At 39.2% G+C, this 23,531-nt stretch overlaps 1 protein-coding gene and 1 long non-coding RNA gene across 2 annotated transcripts in view; one reads left to right on the forward strand and one right to left on the reverse strand.

The window, feature by feature from the left end:
• LRRC8C (leucine rich repeat containing 8 VRAC subunit C) overlaps positions 1-17,466 on the reverse strand; it is a 77,049-nt gene extending 59,583 nt beyond the window's left edge. Inside the window, exon 1 of the mRNA XM_045547568.1 lies at positions 17,245-17,466. The gene's annotated coding sequence lies outside the window, so the exon portion shown is untranslated. The remainder of the gene's footprint in view (positions 1-17,244) is intronic.
• A 112-nt stretch (positions 17,467-17,578) lies between these two features.
• On the forward strand, positions 17,579-23,279 carry LOC123635421. Its single transcript, XR_006734122.1, has 5 exons — positions 17,579-17,890; positions 18,131-18,217; positions 18,345-18,540; positions 19,296-21,407; positions 21,528-23,279. It is a non-coding gene; the product is annotated as an uncharacterized LOC123635421 (long non-coding RNA).
• The last annotated feature ends 252 nt before the right edge of the window (positions 23,280-23,531 follow it).

Consider the following 23,531-nt stretch of genomic DNA (forward strand, 5'->3'; position numbering starts at 1 on the left):
CAGCCAAGCCATTTGCTGTATACTTCAGCCAGGGTGATCCTTTTAAAACTCAAGTCACAAGAAGACTCTCATTTGCTCAGAAATTTCTAATGGCTCCTTATCTCACTCAGAGTTAGACACTTCAAGAGCCTATGACACGCTCTCTTAACTACTACTCTCCCCATCACTCAGTGCCCTCCACCCACAGTGGCCTTCTTGCTGTTCCTCCATCATGCCAGAAAACTGCCCCAAACCTGTTTGTGTGATGTTACTTATAACCTCCTTCCAGAAAGAAATTACTGTTCCTGATAAATTGCTCTCCGACCCTGGGTCTTTGCCTTATGAGCTATATTTTTAATTGTGTCCCTTTCCAGCTATTTAATACTTGCAAATATTTCCCTGTTCTCCCATAATAATGCTACCCCCTATATTTCCTATTTGTATATTTATTCACCCTACCCTCTCTGTCACAGACTAAATTCTCAGAGACAGTGGCTGTTTTTAAGCCCCTCAAGGCTAGCAGATCTGGTGGTTTGCACCTGGCGTGGTCTTAAAATTATTAACACAAGGCTGATCTTAAGGGGTTATTTGGCTAAAGCTTCAGGCAAGACCCATGGCAGAAAGCCCCAACTCTGTTCTGTTTGTAGGATATCCCAAAGACCCAGCCTCTGTGAAAATTTGTGAAAAGGCTGATTACTTGATGTCTGAAAGTTCTTTTTAACCACCCAAATCCTTGCTGCATGTTTCTGTCTTTTCAGAAGAGATGTACAACTGCCCTTCATATTCAGTTAGAGATCCCTCCATACCCCTGGAAGTAATTAACTTTTTCTTTGACCTCCTCATCTTAGCTGAAACATGTGAATTCATCTTTTCCACATAGATTCTATTTTTCAATGTTTTAATCCACTTTGTGACAGTCGTCTGATTCTTTTCCAAGTGTTTTATTTTCCTGTTTAGTTGTGCAGCTCAAACTTTAACAAGTTATAAGTTAGGGTGGCATCAAAACATTCCTACTGTCTTCTCCTCTTTTACTACATCCCAATATATGCTTTTAAAATATACTACTACATTCCTTGAAAAAGAAAACTGCCCCAAACCTGTTTGTGTGATGTTACTTATAACCTCTTCCCAGAAAGAAATTACTGTTCCTGATAAAATGCTTAAGTCATTGATTCTTGTGAACTGTAATGACACTAAGACTTTTTCTCGGAAATGAGTTACCCCCACTCAGGTGACCAGCTGTCAATCAAGAGTTTAGTGTCCTTTAACCAAATATTTTCTTTTGATGTCAAATCTAATGATTTTCTATCCATTCTCTTTTGCTATAAAATGTCCCTACCAACAGCAAATCCTTGAATTTGTCTACTAGAGAGCTTTTTCCTTACAGCAAATTTGTTATAAAATTTTTGTACATACTAACAAGTTGTTTGTCAATTTGTTTTTTAATGCAGGATCAGTTAACCTTTCCTACAAAGGGAGAGATTGTAAATACTTAGGCTTTATGGGTCATATAAATTCTATTTTGCATATTCTTTAAAAAAATTGAAACAACCTTTTAGAAATGTAAAAACCAGTCTCAGCAAGTGGGCCATACAAAAAATGGGTTGCAGACCCAACTACATGGGCCACGGCTTGTCCCATTGTAATAGTTCCTGGAAGTCCCAAGGAGACTTGTTCACCTCAAGAGAAGCAGAACCGTTGGCAGCTTCTGGATCAAAGCACTTCATGGCAAGTATGCTATTGAGATCCGTTGTGCGTCTCTTCCTGATTGCTGCAATGTGGCAATTTGAGCACTTGAATGTCAAAGTCTAATGGATATTTGAAAGGACACCAGTTTACTGGGCTTAAGATGATTTGGCATCTAAGTCGAAAGCTTGGAGAGCTATTTGGACCCTAAGAATGGGTTGAACTTGGGGTTGGAGTTAAAACAGGACTCCTCTCCCAGGATGAAATTATAGCAGTATTTTGATATCTGAGGGATGCAAATGCAGAAGTGTAGAACCCAAAGTTTCTGTCCTATGTTTTAAGTTTGAGGACTTCCATGGCCAGTGTTTCATATTTGACACATCCTATGGTTAAACATCTATTCTATTACTAAGGAACAACAAAGCCCTTAAAAAGAAAGCTTAGGACGAATAAGCATGCATTGTTTAAAAAAGTATACAAAACTTGCAAACGAGGCAAAAAGAGAGCAGTATATCCTTTCAATGTAATATTCAGGAATTTTTTAACTGCCTCACCCAAGGATTATTTAGAATATACCTTTTTTTGACTTGCTAATTCCTACTGATTAAATTCCAGACTTGTACATTTTTGCCCTGTAGAAAAGAAAACTCAAAACATTATGGTTTTTATTTCCCTGAAGGATATTACCTAGTTTTATATCTAACCTAGCTATATTATTCTAATATTCTTTTTAAAAATAATTCCTTGAATACTCTTAGAACCAGTCCTGCTGGCTCCTTCATTTATGAGTTAAATAAATCTTTGGCATGTACATTCTATATTTGTTTAAGAGTCATGTTTAACTTTTAAAAAATTATCCTTTGACAACATTCACAGAAGTCTCATGTTCTTTTGTGTTTTGCCTGCAGTGGGTTTATTTGTGTATACACCTGTGTCTGTATTTGCACTTGTCTAAGTTAAAACTAACTATACTATAAAAATTGGTTTAGAGGTTTTCTGTACATTTTCCTGTGTCGGTAAGTGGTTATTTATAGTGTTCTGTCATTTCGGTCAGTGAGTCATTGAGTTGTGTACTAGAACCTATAACTTCTCACTTGTATAGAACACCTCTAGGAATGAAGGTTTAGTAGTCACAGGAATTAGTCCTGTGCTGTAGGAGAAAAACTCATTAAACTAGTGGATTGCCTTTGAATGAAGAGAAAAGAGGAAATCTTCCTGAGTATCTTTACAAGGGTGTGAAGAGAAAGGGTTAAAGGAAATTTCTGCCAGGTCTGTGGCTAACAGTGAATTAAAAGAATAGCTCTAAATAGACCCAAACAGATACAATCTACAACCTATGAAGACACTTCCTTCACCATCATCCCAGGTAAAAGAGTAGGGCCTGAAAAACTGTTTCAAGGAAAGCTGCTTTACTTTTCAAAAGCTCCTTTACCACCTTCCAGAGAGAAATTGACAAGACGGTAAAGTCATTCAAATAAATGCAGTTCACATTTTCTAGACAGATGCTAAAAGCACTTTTATAAATCTAGAATAAGGGAATCTGAGCCAGGTATGGTGGTGTGGGCCTATAGTTCTAGCCACCTGGGAGCCTAAGGCAGGAGGATTGCTTGAGACCAGGAGTTTGAGACTGCAGTGAGCTATAATCATCCCACTGCACTCTAGCCTGGGTGACAGAGGGAGATCTTTTCTCAAAATAAATAAATAAATAAATAAATAAATAAATAAATAAATAAATAAATAAATAAAAAAGGGAATCTGGAAAATTCCCTCTCCCCAGACGTACAACAAAAAAAGAAAAAAAATGCACAAAAGGGAAGTTTGGGGTTATATGATGGTGTACAGGTCACTAAGGATGAGGAACAAAAAATACACAAATAGATATCCGGCCAGCTTTCAGCAGCCCTTTTTGTATTTCTTAATCAGAACTTTTAACCCAAAATGTAAAGAGCTATACTTTGCTAACAACTGTGAGTGAATTATATAAAATTTGAAATTCAGTTGATATTCCTGATAATGATGACCACGTGTATAAATTAAACTATTTTATTAAACTTCATTAAAAAGACAGTTAAATGCCTTAGCGCTGATTTTAGTCTAGTTTGGGATATGATGTAAAAATTGTACCTCATTTACTATATATCAAAATGTCAAACATAGAATTACCATATTACACAGAAATTCTACTCCTAGGTACATATCCAAAAAGAATTGAAAAAAAATACTCAAATACCTATGTTCATATAAGGACTATCTACTGTAGCTAAAAGGTAAAAATAACCCAAATGCCCATTAACTGATGACTAGATAAACAAAATGTGGTATGTCCCCATACTATGGAATATTATTTGACGATAAAAAGAAATGGAGTACTGATACATGCTACAACATAGATGAACCTCAAATGCATGCTAAGTGAAAGAAGCTAGTCACAAGAAAACCACATATTGTATGATACCATTTACATGAAATGTCCAGAACAGGCACAAATCCACTGAGAGAGAAATAGATTAGTGGCTGGTTAGAGCTTGGGAAAAGTGGTGGATGTGGTCGGGAGTGGAGAGTGACAGCCAATGGGTAGAGGTTTCTTTTGGGGGTGATGAAAATGTTTTAAAATTAAATTATGATGATGGTTACACAATTCTGTAATTATATTAAAAACTACTGAATTGTATACTGTAAACAAATGCACAGTATATAAATTATATCTCAACACAGCTGTTAAAAATGTACTTTAGTTCATGCAGTTGGTTCATGTATTTTGGTTCATCCTATCCGTTTTCTGACAGGATGCCTATTTAACTGTTAGGTACTGACTTCCTTATATTTGTCTCATTGGTCAGACATCTAATCATTAATTACAATAAAAATTTAAGGCTATATGTGCTCAACAACATTGAATTATAACTAATGTCTGTTTCTTTAATGGTTGTAAACTTTAGGCAATAATGTGCAATAATGTGAAATCATGAAAATTCACATTTCTCTGATAAGTTCTTAATATGAACAGTGATTGTGTTATTTTTAAATGGTAGTGTAAACTGTAATTCAAAATAATTCATTTTAAGACTGGGGGATAATATTCAAATTAGGTAATGAATAATCTTTAGCAATAAACTTATACAATAGTTTCAACCTATGTATCATATTTATACAGGAACATATTTTCTTCTTTACAACATTCAAGTAAGATTATATTAATTGTCTTATGCTTTATAAAATTAATTTCATTTTAAAAACTAAAGTTGAACACTTTAAAAACTGTCATCCACCATTTTTTGGCCTATAGGATATGAAAAATAACATTTTTAAGATAAATATGAGATAAAATTATGTTTTCAAGTAGCTAAGTAGAATAGATAACTGGTCACTCAAAAAGAAAAATTATTTTTGAGATGTTCTTTTCTCAATATGTGTCTGTAAATTTATTTACTTACTGTATACTGTACCCAGATAGCAAAAGTGATATTTTTCCTCACCCGACCCAAATGTTTTCTTACAAAGGGACAATTAGCTTTCATGCTTTTGTGCTGCTTTTTGATATTTCAAAATACCAATCACCTAAACAAGCAGAATACTAACCATTTCTGGCCTCTAGAGAAATTAAAATTCTAACATATCTTATATACTTTTTGATGTAGTTGTTACTAGTTAATAAGCTAGCCAACACTATGGATTTCAATTATCCTTGGTATCTGTACTCTTATCTGACAACATTTTAAAATGTTGCTTTACTTTAAGCTCATGTTCTAAATTTGGAGCAATAAAAAAAGGAGCTGATGCTTTTATACCCAAAACATGCTTGATACACACTAGAAAACACCTAGGTAGCACCAAAGGTTTGTTCCCTCTCCTATAATCCAGGATGTGGCACTCACAAGTTAAAGGGATGCTGGAAATAATTAGTTTTAATTGATTTGCTCCTTAATTTGGTCAACAGTAGGCAGCACTTTTTATTGCACTCACATTATGTGGAAAGCTGTTAAGTTAAAAAAAAAAATAATAGGCAAAATACTAGTAATGTGATTTTGTTATTAGATACCCTTTCAGGATAAGTAAAATCATATTCACATCCAAGGGCTGTCATAGTCACATCCAAGGGCTGACTGACACAGTGATTGTCAACAGTTCTACTTGTATTCCTTTTGTAAATTTTAAATATCTGCATGTCAATTAAAAATTAGTGTGGCACTTATTTTTAGTTATTGCTTTGTATATTCCTTAGGATATACAATCCTAATTTCTAACCACAAAGTGTGTAAGGAGACATAGTTTTACTTCTTTCTTTCCAATCTTTAATATTTTTTCATCCTTATTGCACTGGCTAGCCTCTTGGATAATGTTGAATGGAATTGATGAGAGCAGATGTCATTGCTTAATTCTTTATTTTAGGGGGAAAGCATTCAAAACTTCACCATTAAGTATGATGTTAGCTATAGGTTATTTTAAAGTAAAAGATCTTTATGAGATTTACAGATAATCTTTGAGAATTTTAGCATGAATAGATGTTGAAAATGTTGAATGCATTTATTGAGCTAGTAAAAGAGGAAAACCATATGATTTTTTAACATGGTGAATTATAGTGATAGGTTTTTGAATGTTAAACCAATCTTGCATTCTTGTGATTAAACCTCCTTTGACGTTTTCCTTATGGGAAAGTTTTTGGTTATAAATAAATTTGTCAGGCTTTGAAATTTGTGCTCTTCAAGGAATTTTCTTCCCATTTAATTTAAGTTGTTAAATGTATTGGCTCATAGTTTTCACAGTATTTCCTTGCTATCCTTTAATGTCAGTAGGGTCTGTAGTGACACCCCTTTTTCACTTCTGACATTGGTAATTTGGGTTCTCTTTCTCCCCTTCCCCCAACTCCCCACCTCTTTATAGGTTTTGCTAGATTCATTTCTCTTTTCAAAGTATGGAGTTTTGGTTTCTTTAATTTTTTTCTATCATTCATCTGTTTTCCATTTCATTTATTCTGCTGATAAATCTAGTATTCCCTTCTACATTTTTTGGAATTTAATATAACTTCTTGTGGTGAAACTAAGATCATTGATATTAAATGTTTCTTTTCTAATATAAGCACATCAAGCACTATATTGGATATTTCATATGTTAAGAAGCTCTGAAGTCTGCTATCTTCTGAAAAGTACTGATTTTGGTTTTAGCAGGCCATTAACTTGGTTATGCTCAAACTCTAAACTCTGTCTTCCCTAAGGTGGGCAGCAGCTAAAGTATCAGTTCAGGTGCTGTAGCCTTTCAGCTGTCCTCAGTTAGGCTCTCACCTCCCACGAGCATTCTTGGGGTCAGGCAAAGATTTGGAAAGAGTTTATATGCAGATTTTGGGGCTCTCCCTTTTATGGGACATCTTTTTTCCTAGGACTTCCCCTTCACTTCCCAGCTACTGTCGAAGGCTCAAATTCAACCTTCTGACTTTTCAAGTCAGTGTGACTACAATGTTGGGTTTGAGAGTTCTAAGATGTGCACCACATGGACTGGGTAATAGTTGCAGGAGAAAATCCATAATTTAAATCTCACCCAGTGCTGCTTGTCTCAATGATTAGCTGCCCTCCAGTTCCTGCTTGTTCTTGGTTGCTCTCCCATGCCTTCAAATAGTTGGGTTTTATATTTTGTTCAGAGTTTATAATTGTTATGTGCTCAATAGTAAATTGATACAAAGCTATACTGACACTGATGTTTTATTTTTTGAAAGGTATTTGGTAAAGCCCCTATTTTTCCTCTTAGATTATCTCTAACCCTTTGTTTAACAGGTTATTTCAGAGCATTTGTAGGGTATCTTCTTAAAAAACTCTAAAATCAAAAGACTTCTAACTTAAACATGTCTGATTATTGGTTATGCTTGCAGCTATATCAAAATTCAAACCTGTTTGACTGGTATATTATCAAATAATACTGTATACGTCAGAAACCAAGTTTTAGGGGGTGAGGGACTACATTCCTCAGAAAACTACACAAGGATACTCTTCAGAATTCTGGAACTTGTAAAATCTCCAGTATTCTCTCACCATAAAGGAAAACATACTGTATGAAATGATAATAGGAAAAGCTGTGACTATAAACTAGTAAATACCCAGGAGAACATAAAAATCCTTTTAATAATTAGACTTTAAAGAGGTAAACTTAGGAAAACACTAGTTTTTATTAAAGATCAATTAAATTAACTTTATTCTAACCACACCTAAAAGCAATAAAAAATTTATTTGTGGATAACTCCACTATTATGGAATCTACGATGCTCTAGAAAATGTGACACAGGTAAAGATAAATTTGCCTAGTCCACAAAACTATGCAAAATGGCAGTCATTACTGTACACACTGAGAACTTTGCTTCTCCTGGTAATGTAGCTATTTGCATAGGTTAAGAATGTGTCCTTCTTCCTACTGGTATATAAGTAAATAAGTCTAATTTGTAAGATGCTTGCCCAAAGTATCACATTTAGAGACAGATTTAGCTTGCTATGACAATCCCACTACTAAGGTACTAATGATACACTTTATAAATGGTAGCAATGCCTACAATGTTCTCCCTGGATTCTAGTCTGGTACCTACTCCATGGCCTACAGAATTTCAACTTTTCAAACAATAAAGAATATAACTTTCTAGCAGGACAAGAATCTTAGGAGGGAAAAGAGAGTCCTCAAGAAAATAAGGATCACAGTTATAATTCCTACAGGCAAAAGTGGATGAAGATAGATACTTCTTGAATTCTAGCCTTGGAATAGGCTGAGAGGGCAGTACTGTAAAAAGTGTCTCTAGTGTGAACAAAGCAATAAAAAATATAACTTTAAGGATTTTGCCAAGCCTCCACAAAGAAGTTAACTTCTTAGCCTTAGTGGTTGTCCAATATCATATGGCAATGAACTTTCTGATCACATAACAGGATAGTTTAAATGGGTTAATAAATACCACTTGCTAGGCCAGGCATGGTGGCTCACGCCTGTAATCCTAGCACTTTGGGAGGTCGAGGCAAGAGGATCACTTGAGGTCAGCAGTTCAAGATCAGCCTGAGCAAAGGCGAGACCCTGTCTCTACTAAAAATAGAAAAAATTAGCTGAGTGTGGTGATGCGCGCCTGTAGTCCCAGCTACTTGGGAGGCTGAGGCAGGAGGATCACTTGAACCCTGGAGTTTCAGGTTGCTGTGAGCTAGGCTGATGCCACGGCACTCTAGTCAAGGCAACGGAGCAAGACTTTGTCTCAAAAAAAAAATAAATAAATAAAAAGAAAGAAAGAAAAAAATACCTCTTGCTATACCTTTTTAAACAAAACATGCTAAACAGAACATACAAAATATGGAAGCTCAGTCCATAAACTATATAAAATAGATAAGACTGAAATAGTGTTAGTTACGCTTTGAAAAACTTCTCTGATGTAGAAAACAATCAAAGTATTATCAGTGTTTGTACAAATATTGCTGGTAATCTTGACTGTGGACGTATAGTGAATGAGCAATGACTTTAATACAAAAATGTAATGAGATGGATAGACCTTTCCTTGATGAAGATGGATATGCAAAGATCGTCTAAATTGAGCAACTATTTTTTGTAAATGTTTCAAACTTGATTTGGAACAGAACCTACTTGCAAAGTAGAATTCACAATCTCCTTTTGTGAAGAAATTAATATTCCTGATAAAATGCTTAAGGAATTTTCTGATTAACTTTAATGGGGAAAGACTTGTTCTTGGAAACCAGCTACCTAGCCATCCAGTTAATTGTCAGCTGTCAGTCAAGATTCTATTGACCTTGAATCCACATTTTTTTATCTAGTCTAACAATAGCTAACTATTCCCTTTTTTAAATCAAATGTCCCTAAGAATGAATTTCTGAAACAACCTACCAGAAACCTTTTATATATAAAACTGAGATAAAACTCATAAATTATTTGTCTAAAAAGTTTTTTTCTAACAGTTTACTAGTTACTTGTCACCATTCCCTTAGGAATAATTTTACGTTTGCCCTAATGGCACACAGTCTTTCTTCATCTTGCATTTCATTCATTTATTCAATCAGCAAATATTTATTAATCCCTTGCTTCATGTTGTATACTCTTCTAAATACTTGTGATACAGCAACAAATGTAACCAAAAAAACCAAAACTTTAGTACATCTGTATGGTTTGTTTGTTTATTTTTCTTCAAGGTACCAACCTGTACTTTCCTTAAATAAATTTAATTGCTTGGTTTTGACTATTTCCTTTCACTTTTATTTATTTTATTTTAGTTTGCCAAACTCATTTCAAATCCTTGCTTCAACACTAAAACACTCTGTCCACCATGGGGTCACTTACATAAATATCAGGTATAAATTTTCTATTATGCCATCCGGATCCTTAAATTGCTGAAACACCCAACTCAGATCCAAATCCAGGACACACTTCCAGCTGCTATCTCTTCAGTTGATAATCACTTTCTGGTTACAATGATCCACATAACTGTGCCTTAGCTAGAAAGTTTTGTCTGCTGCATGGTATTTCCTAACTTTACTGATAAACACATTGCCTGGACTTTGCTAATGTCAAGGGAGATAATATAAATTAGCCTGACAATGTTTTCTAAAGAACTCATTCTTATAGTTATTTAAAAATTTGAGGTGTTATTAACTAAATAATTTTCTATGGTATTTTCCCAGAAGTTAGATTTATAGGTTATATCTTTCCTATTTACAAAAAAAAAAAAAAAGAGAGAGAGAAATTTGGAAGATATTTGAGAAAGACTAGATAGTAATTTTTATTGATTTTGACAGGTTCTTACCTATGAGTTTTCATATTTTTAGCTTATTAAGTGATTTTTACCTAGGATTTACTTTTATGTCCTAACCTTATGTTTTTATATGCTTGCTCCAAATTTATAATTATTTATATGCTTTCCCCTTATTTTTCAATCACATATCTCTTAATGTTCCTATGAGGAAGGGATGACTTTTAATTAATGGTACCATCAAATTTTGTTACCAGGATCTAAAATAATAGAAAAGGAAACGGATATACTCCAAATAGTAGGTAAGAACTGTTACTGTAAAATATATCATCAAATACCTACAACATGACTATTGCTTGAGCAGCTATGTCCCAGGCACTTTGCAAATGCTGTGGATACAGCAGTGAACAAGACAGATATGACCTCCACACCCGTGGAGGTTTCAGTGTAGCTCCACAAATAAAACAGAGAAAAAAGATGTTGAAAAGCAAATATATTTCTTGAGATTTGAGGGAAAAGGAAAGGGAAAAGAAAAATATGGTTAAAATAAAAGTTGGAGGACATGAAGGATGAGTTGTTCTGGGGGAAGGGAGCATGTCAGGGCATGACAGGCTCCAGATGCTGAAAGCAGCCAATACATAAAGAAGACAAGCTCCTCTAGTCCTAGCAGCTCCTGAGACTAGACATCAGGGCCGGGCATGGTGGCTCATGCCTATAATCCCAGCACTTTGGGAGGCCGAGATAGGAGGATCACTTGAGGCCAGGAGTTCAAGACATCAGAAGCCCATGCTCACACTCCTTACAGAACCTGAGCAAGGAACTGAACATGAAAAAGCCAAAATGACTTCAGGGGTTCTCCCTTCCCCCAAAATCTACTTGTTGCCAACTGAATTTCTCAGATATAGAGCAGAGGGTTTCATAATTATAAATAAATAGTTTAAAATACAAAATCTCTAGTAGAGACAAACTAATTTATACCCAAACATAACTGACTAGTCACAAGAATGAATGGCTATTATCAGAGCATTTTCAGCATAACAGAAATAAAGGATGTTTAATGTTTGAAGTTGGTGGGGTTGTGGGGGAAGTTTGCAGGTAAAGGGGACTTTGGGAAGTAACTTTATGAATTTAATAATTTTGCCAATTAAAATTGGGACTAGGAGTCTTACATTTTTTACATATAAATTTCTATTTAGAAGCCAAAAAATTGTGCTTTTTAAAAATAGAGGCAAAATAAAAGCAATTTAATTCCAGAGGATTTATAAATTAAGGTATCATCTACAGTCATACAAACTATATTGATGTATTGATTATTCTTCATGTCTTTAAATTTCATATAGCTCTTTTGTGATTTTCAAATATAATATAGAATCATGTTACACCATGTGTTCTCAATGAGGACAATCTTGCCCCTGGCAAAAATGGGTTGGGGAGGGAAGGTGAGGTAAAAAAATCTTAAATAATGGTTTGTGATCCACCAAAGGGTCACAGTTCATAAACAGATAAACAGTGAATCTGTGGTATTATGATTTATTTTTAAAAATCTCGCAGGCTGAGAGTGATAATGCAAAAAAGGTTGAAAAGCATTTCTCTATGAGTTCCATTATGTTCTCCCTGGTATTTTTTGAGCCGTTGGGTAGTTTTCTGGTTTAGACAAACCAACTTTCCTTCTTGCTCTACCTTTACAACCTTTTCTGGTATGGGAGTAACTTTTACATTTCTGAGTCCTTTGAAAGGTTCTTTAAAGCTGCGGTCCCCAATGCCTGGGCCTCAGACTGGTACTGGTCTGTGGCCTGTTGGGAACTGGGCCACACAGCAGGAGGTGAGCGGCAGGTGAGCAAGGGAATCTTGATCTGTATTTATAGCCATTCCCATCCCTTGCATCACTGCCTGAGCTCCGCCTCCTGTCAGGTCATCAGCAGCGTTAGATTCTCCTAGGAGCGTGAACCCTACTGTAAACCGCATCCGAGGGATATAGGTGGCACACTCCTTATGAGAACTTGTCCAAAACCATCCCCCCCACCCCCACCACCAGCCCCCATCCATGGAAAAACTGTCTTCCGTGAAACCAGTCCCTGGTGCCAAAAAGGTTGGGGACCGCTGCTTAAAGAACATATAGCTCCTCTGGACTCCCTTGACTCAAAATACTTTGGTTATCTGGAACATTTTCAGTTACTTCCCTAAGCTTTAAAACATTTCTTAAAATTGATTTTTTAATTTTGCCAATTCTTCATTTTCTTTTCTGAACCGTATTTACTTTCTAAGCCCATATTACCATTCCTCCATCAACTGCCATTTGGTTAGATATACCATAGACTATAGAATCATATTCTACAAGGACACCCATCAAACACCAGAAAATGATCCTAAATTCACTACCAAAACTTGCAACAGTGTTACACTTGTAAGTAGATATTCCAGGTTCTGTGTTGTTGTTTAATGCCTGATATTGAAAAACAGCTTAATCATTCTCAACTTTGTAATGACTGGGAAATTTTCAATATATTCCTGCCAAATTTTCTGCTTTAAACAAAGCTGTAAAATTACTCTCTTACCTCTGTGCTGGCCCCACGGCAAGTGGGAGTATATTGATGTGCTAGATGCAAGGCTACACTGGTTTCTCTCCTCTCTTGCCCCTCTTGACCCCGCAGTCTCTTTCCTATTTTTATAGTCCAGGAATGACCAATGTCTAGCAGGCCCCAGTCACACAGCATTGTAGGCATACTTAATTTCTTTTACCTCTTCCTTTTTGTTTTTCTACCCTTTATATTTGTGGTGAGACTGTCTGGGTCTTTTGCCTGTGTTAATTTTCTCATGAAGGTCACTTTTGGTTGTAACCTTTGCACTGAGCCATGATTAGTCCTATTTCCAAGTGGTTTGAAATCCTCCTTGCTCACTATCTCTCAACCTTCTCTCTGAGGCAGGTGTTCCTTTCTCTCAGGTAAATCCTATTCTTAATTAAAGAAATCCATCTGGGCCATTACCCTATCTCAACTACCAATGTGCTCAATATATTTGCAACCTAATGAGGTTATTATATCAACACGGGAGCAATTTATCAGTCAAACATAGCTATCTAACATAGTACCTAATGGCCAAGGCTTTATTTAAGAACAATGGCCTTCCGGTAAAGGTAATCACTAGTTATATTAGTGGAGAAGACTGGGATGAACAAGTCTCAAGATAACAAGGAAGGTGTTGCCACCAACAATCATGTAATAGAGACAAATAACTTGGGTGTCCTTCCTAATTATTGTAAGGTTCTTAGAATATCTGATGTGTCTTTCATTCAGGAAATAGAAACCATCTATGTGTTATCCCAAGCAAAGAATATAAATAAACTTAAAAAATTATCCCTGACCTCAAAGAGTTTACAGTCTTTCATAGTATATTACCTGGGAAAATAACTAAAAGTTTTTTAAAAATTTTAAAAAGCATTAGGGTACATGTTGTCTGAATTATTATATAACTGAGCTGACAACAGATTCAGAGGGAGGCATACAGGCTCAGGAAGGAGGTGGCTTTTATGCTGGGCCTGGAAGGAGATGCAGAATTTCAGCTGGTAGAGGCTTGGTCAAGAGTGAGGTATGTGGTAGGGAGGTACTAGCATTGTCATGATACCCTGTATGATAAGCAAGGCTAAGAGATCAGGAGAGGCAGAAAACAGGAAAATGTGCTTGCCAAAAAATACAAATTCCAATCCGTTGAAATATCGCTAATAAAGTTCTCAAAAATGCAGAGTAAACGAAAAACTACAAAAGGCGAGTGCATGTTTCTAACTCAAGACTACAAAAAAATGATGCAATTCAAAAGTTAAAGGTACTAAAAACCAGATTAGACCTCTGTATAGCTGTGTGAAGAGTGAATCATTGATAGCAGTGACTAATTATTACATGCATGCAAAATGTACATAAAGAAATACAGCAGAAATTTCAATTAGTGCTAGGTACACTGGTGTTTATCCTTACTGAGCACCCACTAGGTGACAGGAGCTGTCCTTTACATGCATTGTTACATTTAATCTGCACAATGATCCAGCTAGATAGGCTTTATTAACCTCATCACATACGAGGAAACTAGAGTTCAGAGAAGTTGAATAATGTGAGCTCATTTGCACTCCTGCTGTGCAGTTGAGTCTGAATTTGATATTAGCTTTTCCTATCTTGAGGCCATGCTCTTTACTCCATGCCAAACTAGAATGATTTATATTTCAAAAGAAATTAAGTGGATTCAAGGATACCTCCATACCAATGTAATGCTCATTAGATGTAATATGCTTTCATGAGTGATCCAGGAATGGAATATAAAATCTTCACAGTATGTTGCAGCCCTTGACAACCATCAGCTACATGTAGATGAGAAAAATTGGTGGGCAGGAGTGAATTGTCCATAAGATTGAGCTCTGAATCAGTCAATTAATATAATCAATGGCAAGAATATAGGTTTTGGAAACATATGGCTCAAAATTCAAATTCTATATACTAGCTACATGAAAAACCTTGGACCGGTGATTTTACAACCTCTGTATTCCCATACAGTCATTACAGTAAGTTAACGATAAATTTATGTAGAAAAAAAGCATAGCAGTTTTGGATAACAGAAAAAAGTATATCAGTAAGACTAAAGAGGCTTGGCCTTATTCAGTCATTAACTTAGCTATATGGTCTTTGGCAAGGCACAAACTCTGAGCTTCTTTCTTCTGTAAACGTGGATGGTACCATCTACCTTAGGGATACTTTGTAAGAATCTGAGATAATGTGTATTAACTACCTATCACAGCTAGACTATATTATAGTAATGAACCACATTAAATCATTAACACAATTATTTGCAAATAAGTATAGTTTCCACTTCATTTCTTTTTAAACTTGGACTCTATTATGATTATAACAAAATTATTACAGACTATTAAAAGATCATAACAACAATTTGGTAAGATTTGGACACCTTAGGAGTTAAAAGTATTTCTAATTTTGTAATGTTTTTAAAAGATAAACTTCATATAAGTGAAAAATTTTCATTCATTTCTCTTATAGCTCCTAATGCATATTTTTCACAAAAAGCATTCCTTTTTAAAATGCATTTCATTAAGTGCTTAGTCAATCTGAGAAAAAAGAGATTAGTATTTTTAACAAAGGATTTGATAATTTTTTAACAAGAAAATTGTTAAATATGCTTGCTAATACAGTCATTGGGTTGGTGGGCCCTATCTGTGATCAGTCTATTACATGAATCATGGACAATATCTACCTTTGCAAAACTGTCCCTACATCTCTCTCAAAGGAAATAAACAAACTCCAAAATGGAATTTAAGTTAATCACTCCAAAGTATAGCAAATCAGGGTTACACCCCTGCCTTCACAAGCAAGTCAGAAGAAATTCAAAATAGAATACAGTTGTATAAATCTAATCTGTTTTCTTTGTCCACACATCCAACACATTGTTTATGAACCTGAGCCAGTTTTGTGAAGTTCAGATTACGTTTTGGGTTCACAAGTTTTCCACAAATTGTTAAAAAAGTAAGGAGGATTTCTACATGTATACAATGGATTGGCTCTGGCGATTTTGCAGGGTTGTGCCAACAGAGAGGATCACCATCACTTTTACTCCTCCCTCATCTGGACGGCATCGTAATGACCTGCCCACGCTGAAGCCCCATCCAGGCTTTGGGAAACCACTACATACCTGTCCGAAAATGTGACCGTTAGTTAAGGCTACATTTTTCACACGACCGCGGTCTCGAAAGAATTATGTGACTAAAATAGGACTGCGATTTCCTCTACCTATTCGTCTCTCCAAAGGCTGTGTTAAATAGGGTAATTCAAGCCTCCCTCGGCCAAGCGCCGGCACTCCCACAAAGATTGATTCGTTCTTATTTTTTACTTTAAGGAGGATGGGAAACTCCTAAAAGTGTTTCCTAGCTGGTTGGTTTGCTGGGAGTTTAAAATGCTTAAGGAATTTGACACCAAGAGAAGTTTGGCCCTAACACTCGGAAACATCCGCATCAGAATGCGGGCTAGGTGGCTGTTGCAAAGCTGGGGGCAGTGCGAGGATTTGGAGAAACTGTTTGGAAGCCGATGTACACCGGCAAGCGTGGGGGTTGGCGGGGGGGAGAGGGAATAACTGGCAGAGGGAGAAAAGAAAGGCATTAGCGTCTACAGGGCACATCCTGAGGTTCCTGAGCGCCTAACTCCATCCCTAACCACCTGGTTGCTGAGAACCAGCGGGAAAGGAAAAGATGAGCGAGCTTCGGGTTTGGGATGAAGGCAGCGGTCCTGGCCTCGGCCGCCGGCCTAGACACCCGGCTCTCCGCGGCCCGCCCGATCGGCCAAACCCTCCTTTCCCCTCTGGTCCAGCAGGTGAGCAGACCGTGCGCTCTCGTTTCTTTCAGAGACCTCCAAATTCCTTTCCCTCCCCCAAGCGCCAACTTCAGGGTTTCGGAGGTGGCACGGGGGGAACAGACTAGAAAGGGCAGGCCCCGGGGTCTCGGGGATTCTCAAGGCAGGAAAGAACGACGATCGTCGCCGGCCGCGCCCGCCCTTTCTCCCCGCGTGCCCTCCCGCCCCCGCCCACCCCAGAACCTGCAGGGAGCGCGGCGCTCGGCGCCAGGCTGGTTCCCTCGCGCGGTCGCCCGGGCTGGCGTGGGATGGGTGGGGTAGGGTTTGGCGGGTCCCCGCGCCGTAGAAGCGGATGGTTCGAGGCACCCCACGCTGGGCAGGCGACCACATTCTGCCTGTCGGAGAGCGGGGAAGAGGCAGGGACGCGAGCGAGGCGGGGCGAGTCCTGGCTCCAGCGAGCCTAGCGGACCGAGCCGGGTGGCCCTCTGCGGGCTGCCCGTCTCCATCCCCGCGCGGATCCCGCGCCCTTACCTCTGGGCGCGAGGGTGCCGGCCGGAGAGGGTGCTGGGGAGCGGCGGGCTGTCTCCGGGTCGCGCTCAGCGGCGGCCAGCGACGGCGGGGTCGCCCGCGGGGCGGCTGCTCATCGCTCGTCGCGCCCGGAGCACTGCGGCCGCGGCCACAGAGGCGCCTTCCTCCTTGTCCTCTTCGCGGGCTCCGAGCCGGGACGCAGCTAACGCCCCAGCCCCGCAGCCCTCCTCCCCTCCGCCTCCAGCGCCGCCCCGCGCGCCCCGGGCCAGCGGCAGCCAGCGCCGCCCAGCGCCCGGCCCCGGGGTCGCCGCCGCCGCCCGCCGAGCCGACTCAGCGGTGCCACCCCGCTGTGACGCAGGCCGCGGTGTCCGGGAACTTCCTCCCCTGCGGAGACGACCGCGCGCCCGGGACCCGCCAGCGAGGGCCGCGGCCGGCCGCTGAAGGCTTGCTGCGGGACGAGGAAAGAAGTCCCCCCTCCGCTTGGCGACAGGGCCACTCCCTGTCGCCTCTAAGACGCCCACCTGGAGGGCTGTGCGCGGGGAATCGGCTGCGTCTAATACCGCCTCCACCCTCATCCCTAACAAAGCGCGGAAAACCCGAGGCTTCCGTGCGCCCAGCGCCTGCTCGGCTACCGCGGCTCCTCCCCCGGGTAAGTTCGAAGGCGGCAGCCACGCTTAAGATAGCCGTTTGGGGAAGTCCTCCAAAGGCCGGGGTCAGAATGAGATAACCCCTCCACAGGGGAACCCAAGGGCCTCATAAGAACAGAAGGGTGGGAAGGGCATTGTGGGATGCGTTGACGGAGGGATCGGAGATGGAAAACGATGAAACCCAATATCCCTGGGTCGTGAAGACCTTGCACCCCTTGACAACCACGTCTCCTCTCTGGCAGGAATCCCCAACTGCCCGACACTGCCAGACGTGCTAAGCCAGGTTCCAGAGAGACTCGGTTTGAAGCCTCCGCCTGCAATTTCCTGAAGTGTGTAAAGGAGTTGACAGTGCACGGCAAAACCACCTGTTGTTTAAAGAGTATGGGGCAAGGGTTTTCCCTCATTGGTTGATCTGAACCGTGCTTTTCTTCTCCCTATTCCTCCACCCAATTTCAGGATGAAAAAGCAAACTCTGAATTCTTGAATGCTGGCAGCTCTCTGTATGGAATATCAGCCCAGTGAAAAAATGTACAGACAAGATTACTCAGTCACATGGTATCTTCTGGGAATGCCTAATCAGTACTGGCCATTCTAAGAGCATCAAGAGTTAAACCATTGCTCCGTGTTGGGAGTCTGGACAAGACAGATAGATGTATGTGAATTATTGGTAGATGACTAGTTAGTAGTCATTTGCCAGTGGGTCTGTTCTTACACAGCAAGCCTTCAGAAAGCCGTCACCTCCCTTCACCGTGTTTCCACTCCTAAGCCGAAATGAAAAGAAAATTTGTCCAAAAGTTGTCCTCTTTGGCTTTTAACTGCTTTCCCCCTGCTCATCCAGCAAAATACTACACTTTTTCTAATTCCAGTGGTGGTGGTGGGCGTCTTTCCCAGAAGACAACCTTAAACCTTCTTAGACCTTAGGAGATGACCCTGACACCAGCCTTAATGAACTTAGATCAAGAAAAAATTTATGTTGGGGCTTTCCTCCTAGACAGCAGGTGGAAAAATTCCTAGAGGGTCTCTGGGAAAAAGGCAAAGGCTGATTTTAGCAATGTGCTGAAAAATTCAAATCCCTTGTAAGCCACCAGGTAGATATTGAAATACTCTGAGGTAGCTTCAGCTCTTTAAATACCTTACCTGGATTTCAACACTCAGTGAGGCAAGTACTAAAAGCACAAACCTCCTGTGGAGGGCCTTATTCTCCAAGAGCTTTCTGAGTGCACTTCTGCTTTCCATTCTCCTTGTACCATTGGCATCCTGACCACAAGTTTAGGCATTTCTGTCAAGGAACCATTGAACCCTAGGCTTTGGACTCAGGTGAACCGTGATTAAATCTTTGCTTATCCTGTTTAAACTTAGGGAAGTTACTGCTCCGTTTTATTCTCCTCCCATCATCAATACGTACAGGTATAGTACTATGAGATGCTGTGAGAGTCAGAAAACATGCTTGAAGCACCAGAGCCATGCTAAGCACTTTATGAATGCTCGATAAATGATAGCTACTATTGTCCTTACTGCTTTTCATTGCCCTGAAAGCAGAAGAGCCAGGAACAGCAACAAGGTTTGGAAATATGGTACATGTATCCCCTGCAAGTCGAGTCTCCCCCTGAGTTGCTTTATTGCAGTGCCGTGCCTGCCTTCTAATAGGGTGAACTGGGCAGTTTTACACGTGTAGGCAAGCGACTCATATGCACACTAAAGTTTGAGAGTTACTAGTCTAAAAGCCACTATGCTATACTGCTTAGTTCACTTTTTTCTTATTTTATGTAGTATTTAAACCTTAATTCTAAGTGATCTCACCTCAGTCAACCTAACGCAAATCAACATCCATACTCTGTAAAGCACTGGGTGAATTAGCAATCAAGGGCACCTTGTGTGAATGCTGGGCCCTGAGGGTCTCAAAGACGTGTAATGCTTATTCCCTGACTTCAAGGTGAATGCTCACAGTTCATGGCAATGGGGATCTGGTGTACACATGAACCAGAATAAACCACTTTGAACTAAATGTGGTTGAAGTTCAGAGAAAGGCGAGGGCACTGTGAGCTAGGTGAACTGGTATATGTATACGGTCTCCATCTTGACCTTGCACTTTATACCTAATTCTTTAGGCCAAAGTTTGACATTCTATATGAGCTTCCAGAGTGTGTCCCCATACTGGGACTCCACATAGTTACAAGCTAACCATGTACAGGTTGGCAGTAGGGAGCCGAAATAGATATTTCTGAGCAGTGCAGGGCTGTTAAGGGATTTGGAACAATACAGGTCTAAATTCGCATCCTTCTTCACTAGCTAGCTATGTGACTCTTAGCTTCTTAGTCTTTGAACTTCACTTTTGTTACATGTCGAAACATAGCTACTTTTTAAGGTTGTGGTAAGACTTAGAATTCTGTAACCCATCTAGTAGGTTGTATGGAAACGGTAATTATGTTACATTGCTGTTTTGTTGTTAGCCACAAGAAAACTCAGGCTGGGCTATATCATTCTTTAAAGGCATAATTCAGAAGTCACCTCTGTGAAGCTGTTGCAGGTTCCAGGCAAACGTAATTTTCCCTTTCTTGTGCTCCCACAGTACTTAGATTGAACATCTATCTATTCAGCACTTAGGCATGGTATTCTTCCATTTATCTCTTTACATGCCTGCTTTGCTACTGAGTCTGGGAACCTCTCCAGGGCAGGGACTATATCTTTACTCATCTCTACGTCCATCATCAGCACCTAGCACAGGACCTGGTATTAAATGTTGAAAGAATGAGTTTTAAAATCTTTCAATTTCTTGTACTCATTCTGACTTTCAGTGTAACTCATATTATACTACAGGCTCTAAAACCTGAACCCTTTAGCTCATAAAGAATTTATTCTAAAATTATGCATTATGTATATATCTGCTTGATTTTTCAATGCTGGGATTGTTCTTTAAGAGTAACCTGCTATTCTTGTTTTGTTTGATATTTGATATCAGTTGATGCTGCCTGGTAATAGTGAAAGTAAAATCTAAATTCTAAACCCAAACCACCAGCAGGATTTTACCCTGCATTCTCTATCCACCCTGTGCACATCTGCTCCCCAGACCATTTGTGAGCTTTGTGGGAAGGAATTGAACTAACAAAAAACATTGTTGTTTTAAGTTTCAGCTGATTACACTGTTGCAACCATTAGCACTTTCTGAATTAACATCTGCAAGATAAATGCACCTTTAACAACAGTTTTGAAATCCTTGACTCTATGACATTAAAAATGCTAAGACAGGAAGAATAAAACCTTCCCCAGAAAATGTCCTTTGAGCAGGAAGTTGCCTGAGAAGTAATGTGGTCAAATGTGATGTTGACCCTAAAATGGAAGTTAAATTTGTCCCAGAGGAGATGGCGGTGCTGTTGGGGCCCAGGAAATGATACCCCCAAGTAAAGGCCTAAGAAGCAGCCTCACAAACAAAGTCTCTTTCTGGCCTCCTGGTCTCCTTTCTCTCATCCCTTATTCTCACCGAAGGCAAGCCGCAGAAACTAGAATCTCCTCTTCCCCAAGGTGAGTCATAGAAACCAGAACCCGTTTTTCCCAAAGCCAGCCATAAAGCCTAAATATGTTACTCTAATCTTCTCCTTCCCCCCCCTCCACCGCCCCTCTCTCCGCCTTTCTGTGCAACAGCTGGCCATAAGGAAATTAAGACCTTCGTTCCAGAGAGGTCCTACCCCATACCCAGGAGGAAGGAATGTTGCACTGAGAGCCCAAGAAAAATCTGAGCAGACACGTCTTGCCTAGTTTCCCCACTCAATTAGCATTAAATCACACCCTTTTTGTCCAATCGTATTTCTACATGGCTGTCCATACTTCACTAAACCTAAGTATCAAAATGGACAGTTTTCCCTGGAAGGTTCCTATGTCACCTAAAACTATGATCAAATGAATTTGTTATGCTTTTCTCTTGCTAATCTGCTTTTTTATGGGGTATCAGTCAGCCATGACCCTTGGGATAGGGAGGAAAGGGATCATCCCCTTTCTGCCCCCACAGTTCCAAGGACCTAAAAATAGTTTACTATAAAACCTTAGATAAAATTCTTCTAAAAATCAGTTTTGTATATTTTACTCCCCTAAGACAGAATTTTTTGTTCCCATTAACTTGTGGAATTTTCTTTGGAAATAATGGATAAGCATTTATGAGGTACATACTGTGTACTAAGTACAGGTTGAATATCTGTAATCCAAAATGCTTGGAACCAGAAGTATTTGGATTTTGGAATATTTGCACTATACTTTGCCAGCTGAGCATCCCAAATCCAAAAATCCAAAATCTAGAATGCTCCAATGAGAATTTCCTGTAAGTGTCATGTCACTGCTCAAAAAGTTTCAGATTTTGAAGCATTTTGGATTTGGGATGTTCATCTTGTAGTAGTTTTGTATGCATTGTCTCATTTAATCACCATATCTATGCATTATATGGGCAGTATATTTCCTCTTACTGACAGAGGAGAAAACTGAGGCCCATTATAATCAAGCAGCTAGCCAAAGGTCACATGACCAATGAGTGGAAGAGTTGGGATTTGGACCTAGGCAATTCTAATTTCAGAGTTCTCATGCTTAACCACTACTTAATCCTGTGGGAAAGGAAATTTATTTTTAAGTTGATCATCAAGTATATTAAGTAAGGTTAATGATGTACTTTTTCAGTAGTTTTTGAAATTGCATTCATTTGTGCTTTTTCTAATAGCATATTTACATCCCAAGTGTGCCTTCATGAGGTGGTTTTACAATTTGCTCTTTAATTGAAAGGCACTTTATGACTGAAACTAAATGTCTTAATGAAAGATCATAAAGTGTCTGTGGCTCTGAGTTAAGGCAATATGATATATACCAGGCAGAGGTCTTATATTTAGAATCATTGTTCAGATGGGCCAATGATAGACAAGTAACTTTCACATGAGGAATATTGTTACACTGTGATATGATAAAAATATGCATTTTTTGGTTTTTGCCTATGGTTCTTGGCTCACAGCTCCTAAAACTCTTGTAATTTTCTAAGTGATTAGAGCTATAGGAGCATCTTTTGTTATAATATTTGGATTTTGACATCAGTTCCAGAGCTATAAAGGTGAAAGAAGTGGCTTTAATTACTCCTAAGACACCTCTTTCAACCACACCTGGGTTTATGTCAATGACATAATGTTTGGAAAGCTCCTAGCCAACCACAGGATGGGGGCTGGTTGCCACAGAAACTGATCATGTGATTAGAGAGTTTTAACTTTCAGCCCTATCCCTGACCTTAGGGGAGGGGAGAAAGGAGTGAGGGACTGGAGACTGACTTAATTACCAGTGCTAATGATTCAATCCATCATGCCTGTGTAATGGTTCCTCCATAGAAACCTAAAAGGATGGAGTTCAGAGAGTTTACAGGTTGGTGAACAAGAATACAGCCACTCGCTGTGAGGGTGGTGTACCCCAAAACTCCACGAGGACAGAAGTTTCTGTACTCAGGACCCTTCTGGATCTCGCCCTATGCATCTCTTCATCTGGCTCTTCATTTGTATTCTTTAATATGTCCTTTGTAATAAAACAGTGATCTAGAAAATAAACTGTTTTCTTGAGCTTTTCTAGCAAATGATTGGACTTGGTGGGGTGGGATCATGGGAACCTCTAATTTATAGCCAAGTCAGA

The sequence above is a fragment of the Lemur catta genome, chromosome 3 (genome assembly GCF_020740605.2).
Source record: "Lemur catta isolate mLemCat1 chromosome 3, mLemCat1.pri, whole genome shotgun sequence".
In the NCBI taxonomy this organism is placed as follows: domain Eukaryota; kingdom Metazoa; phylum Chordata; class Mammalia; order Primates; family Lemuridae; genus Lemur; species Lemur catta.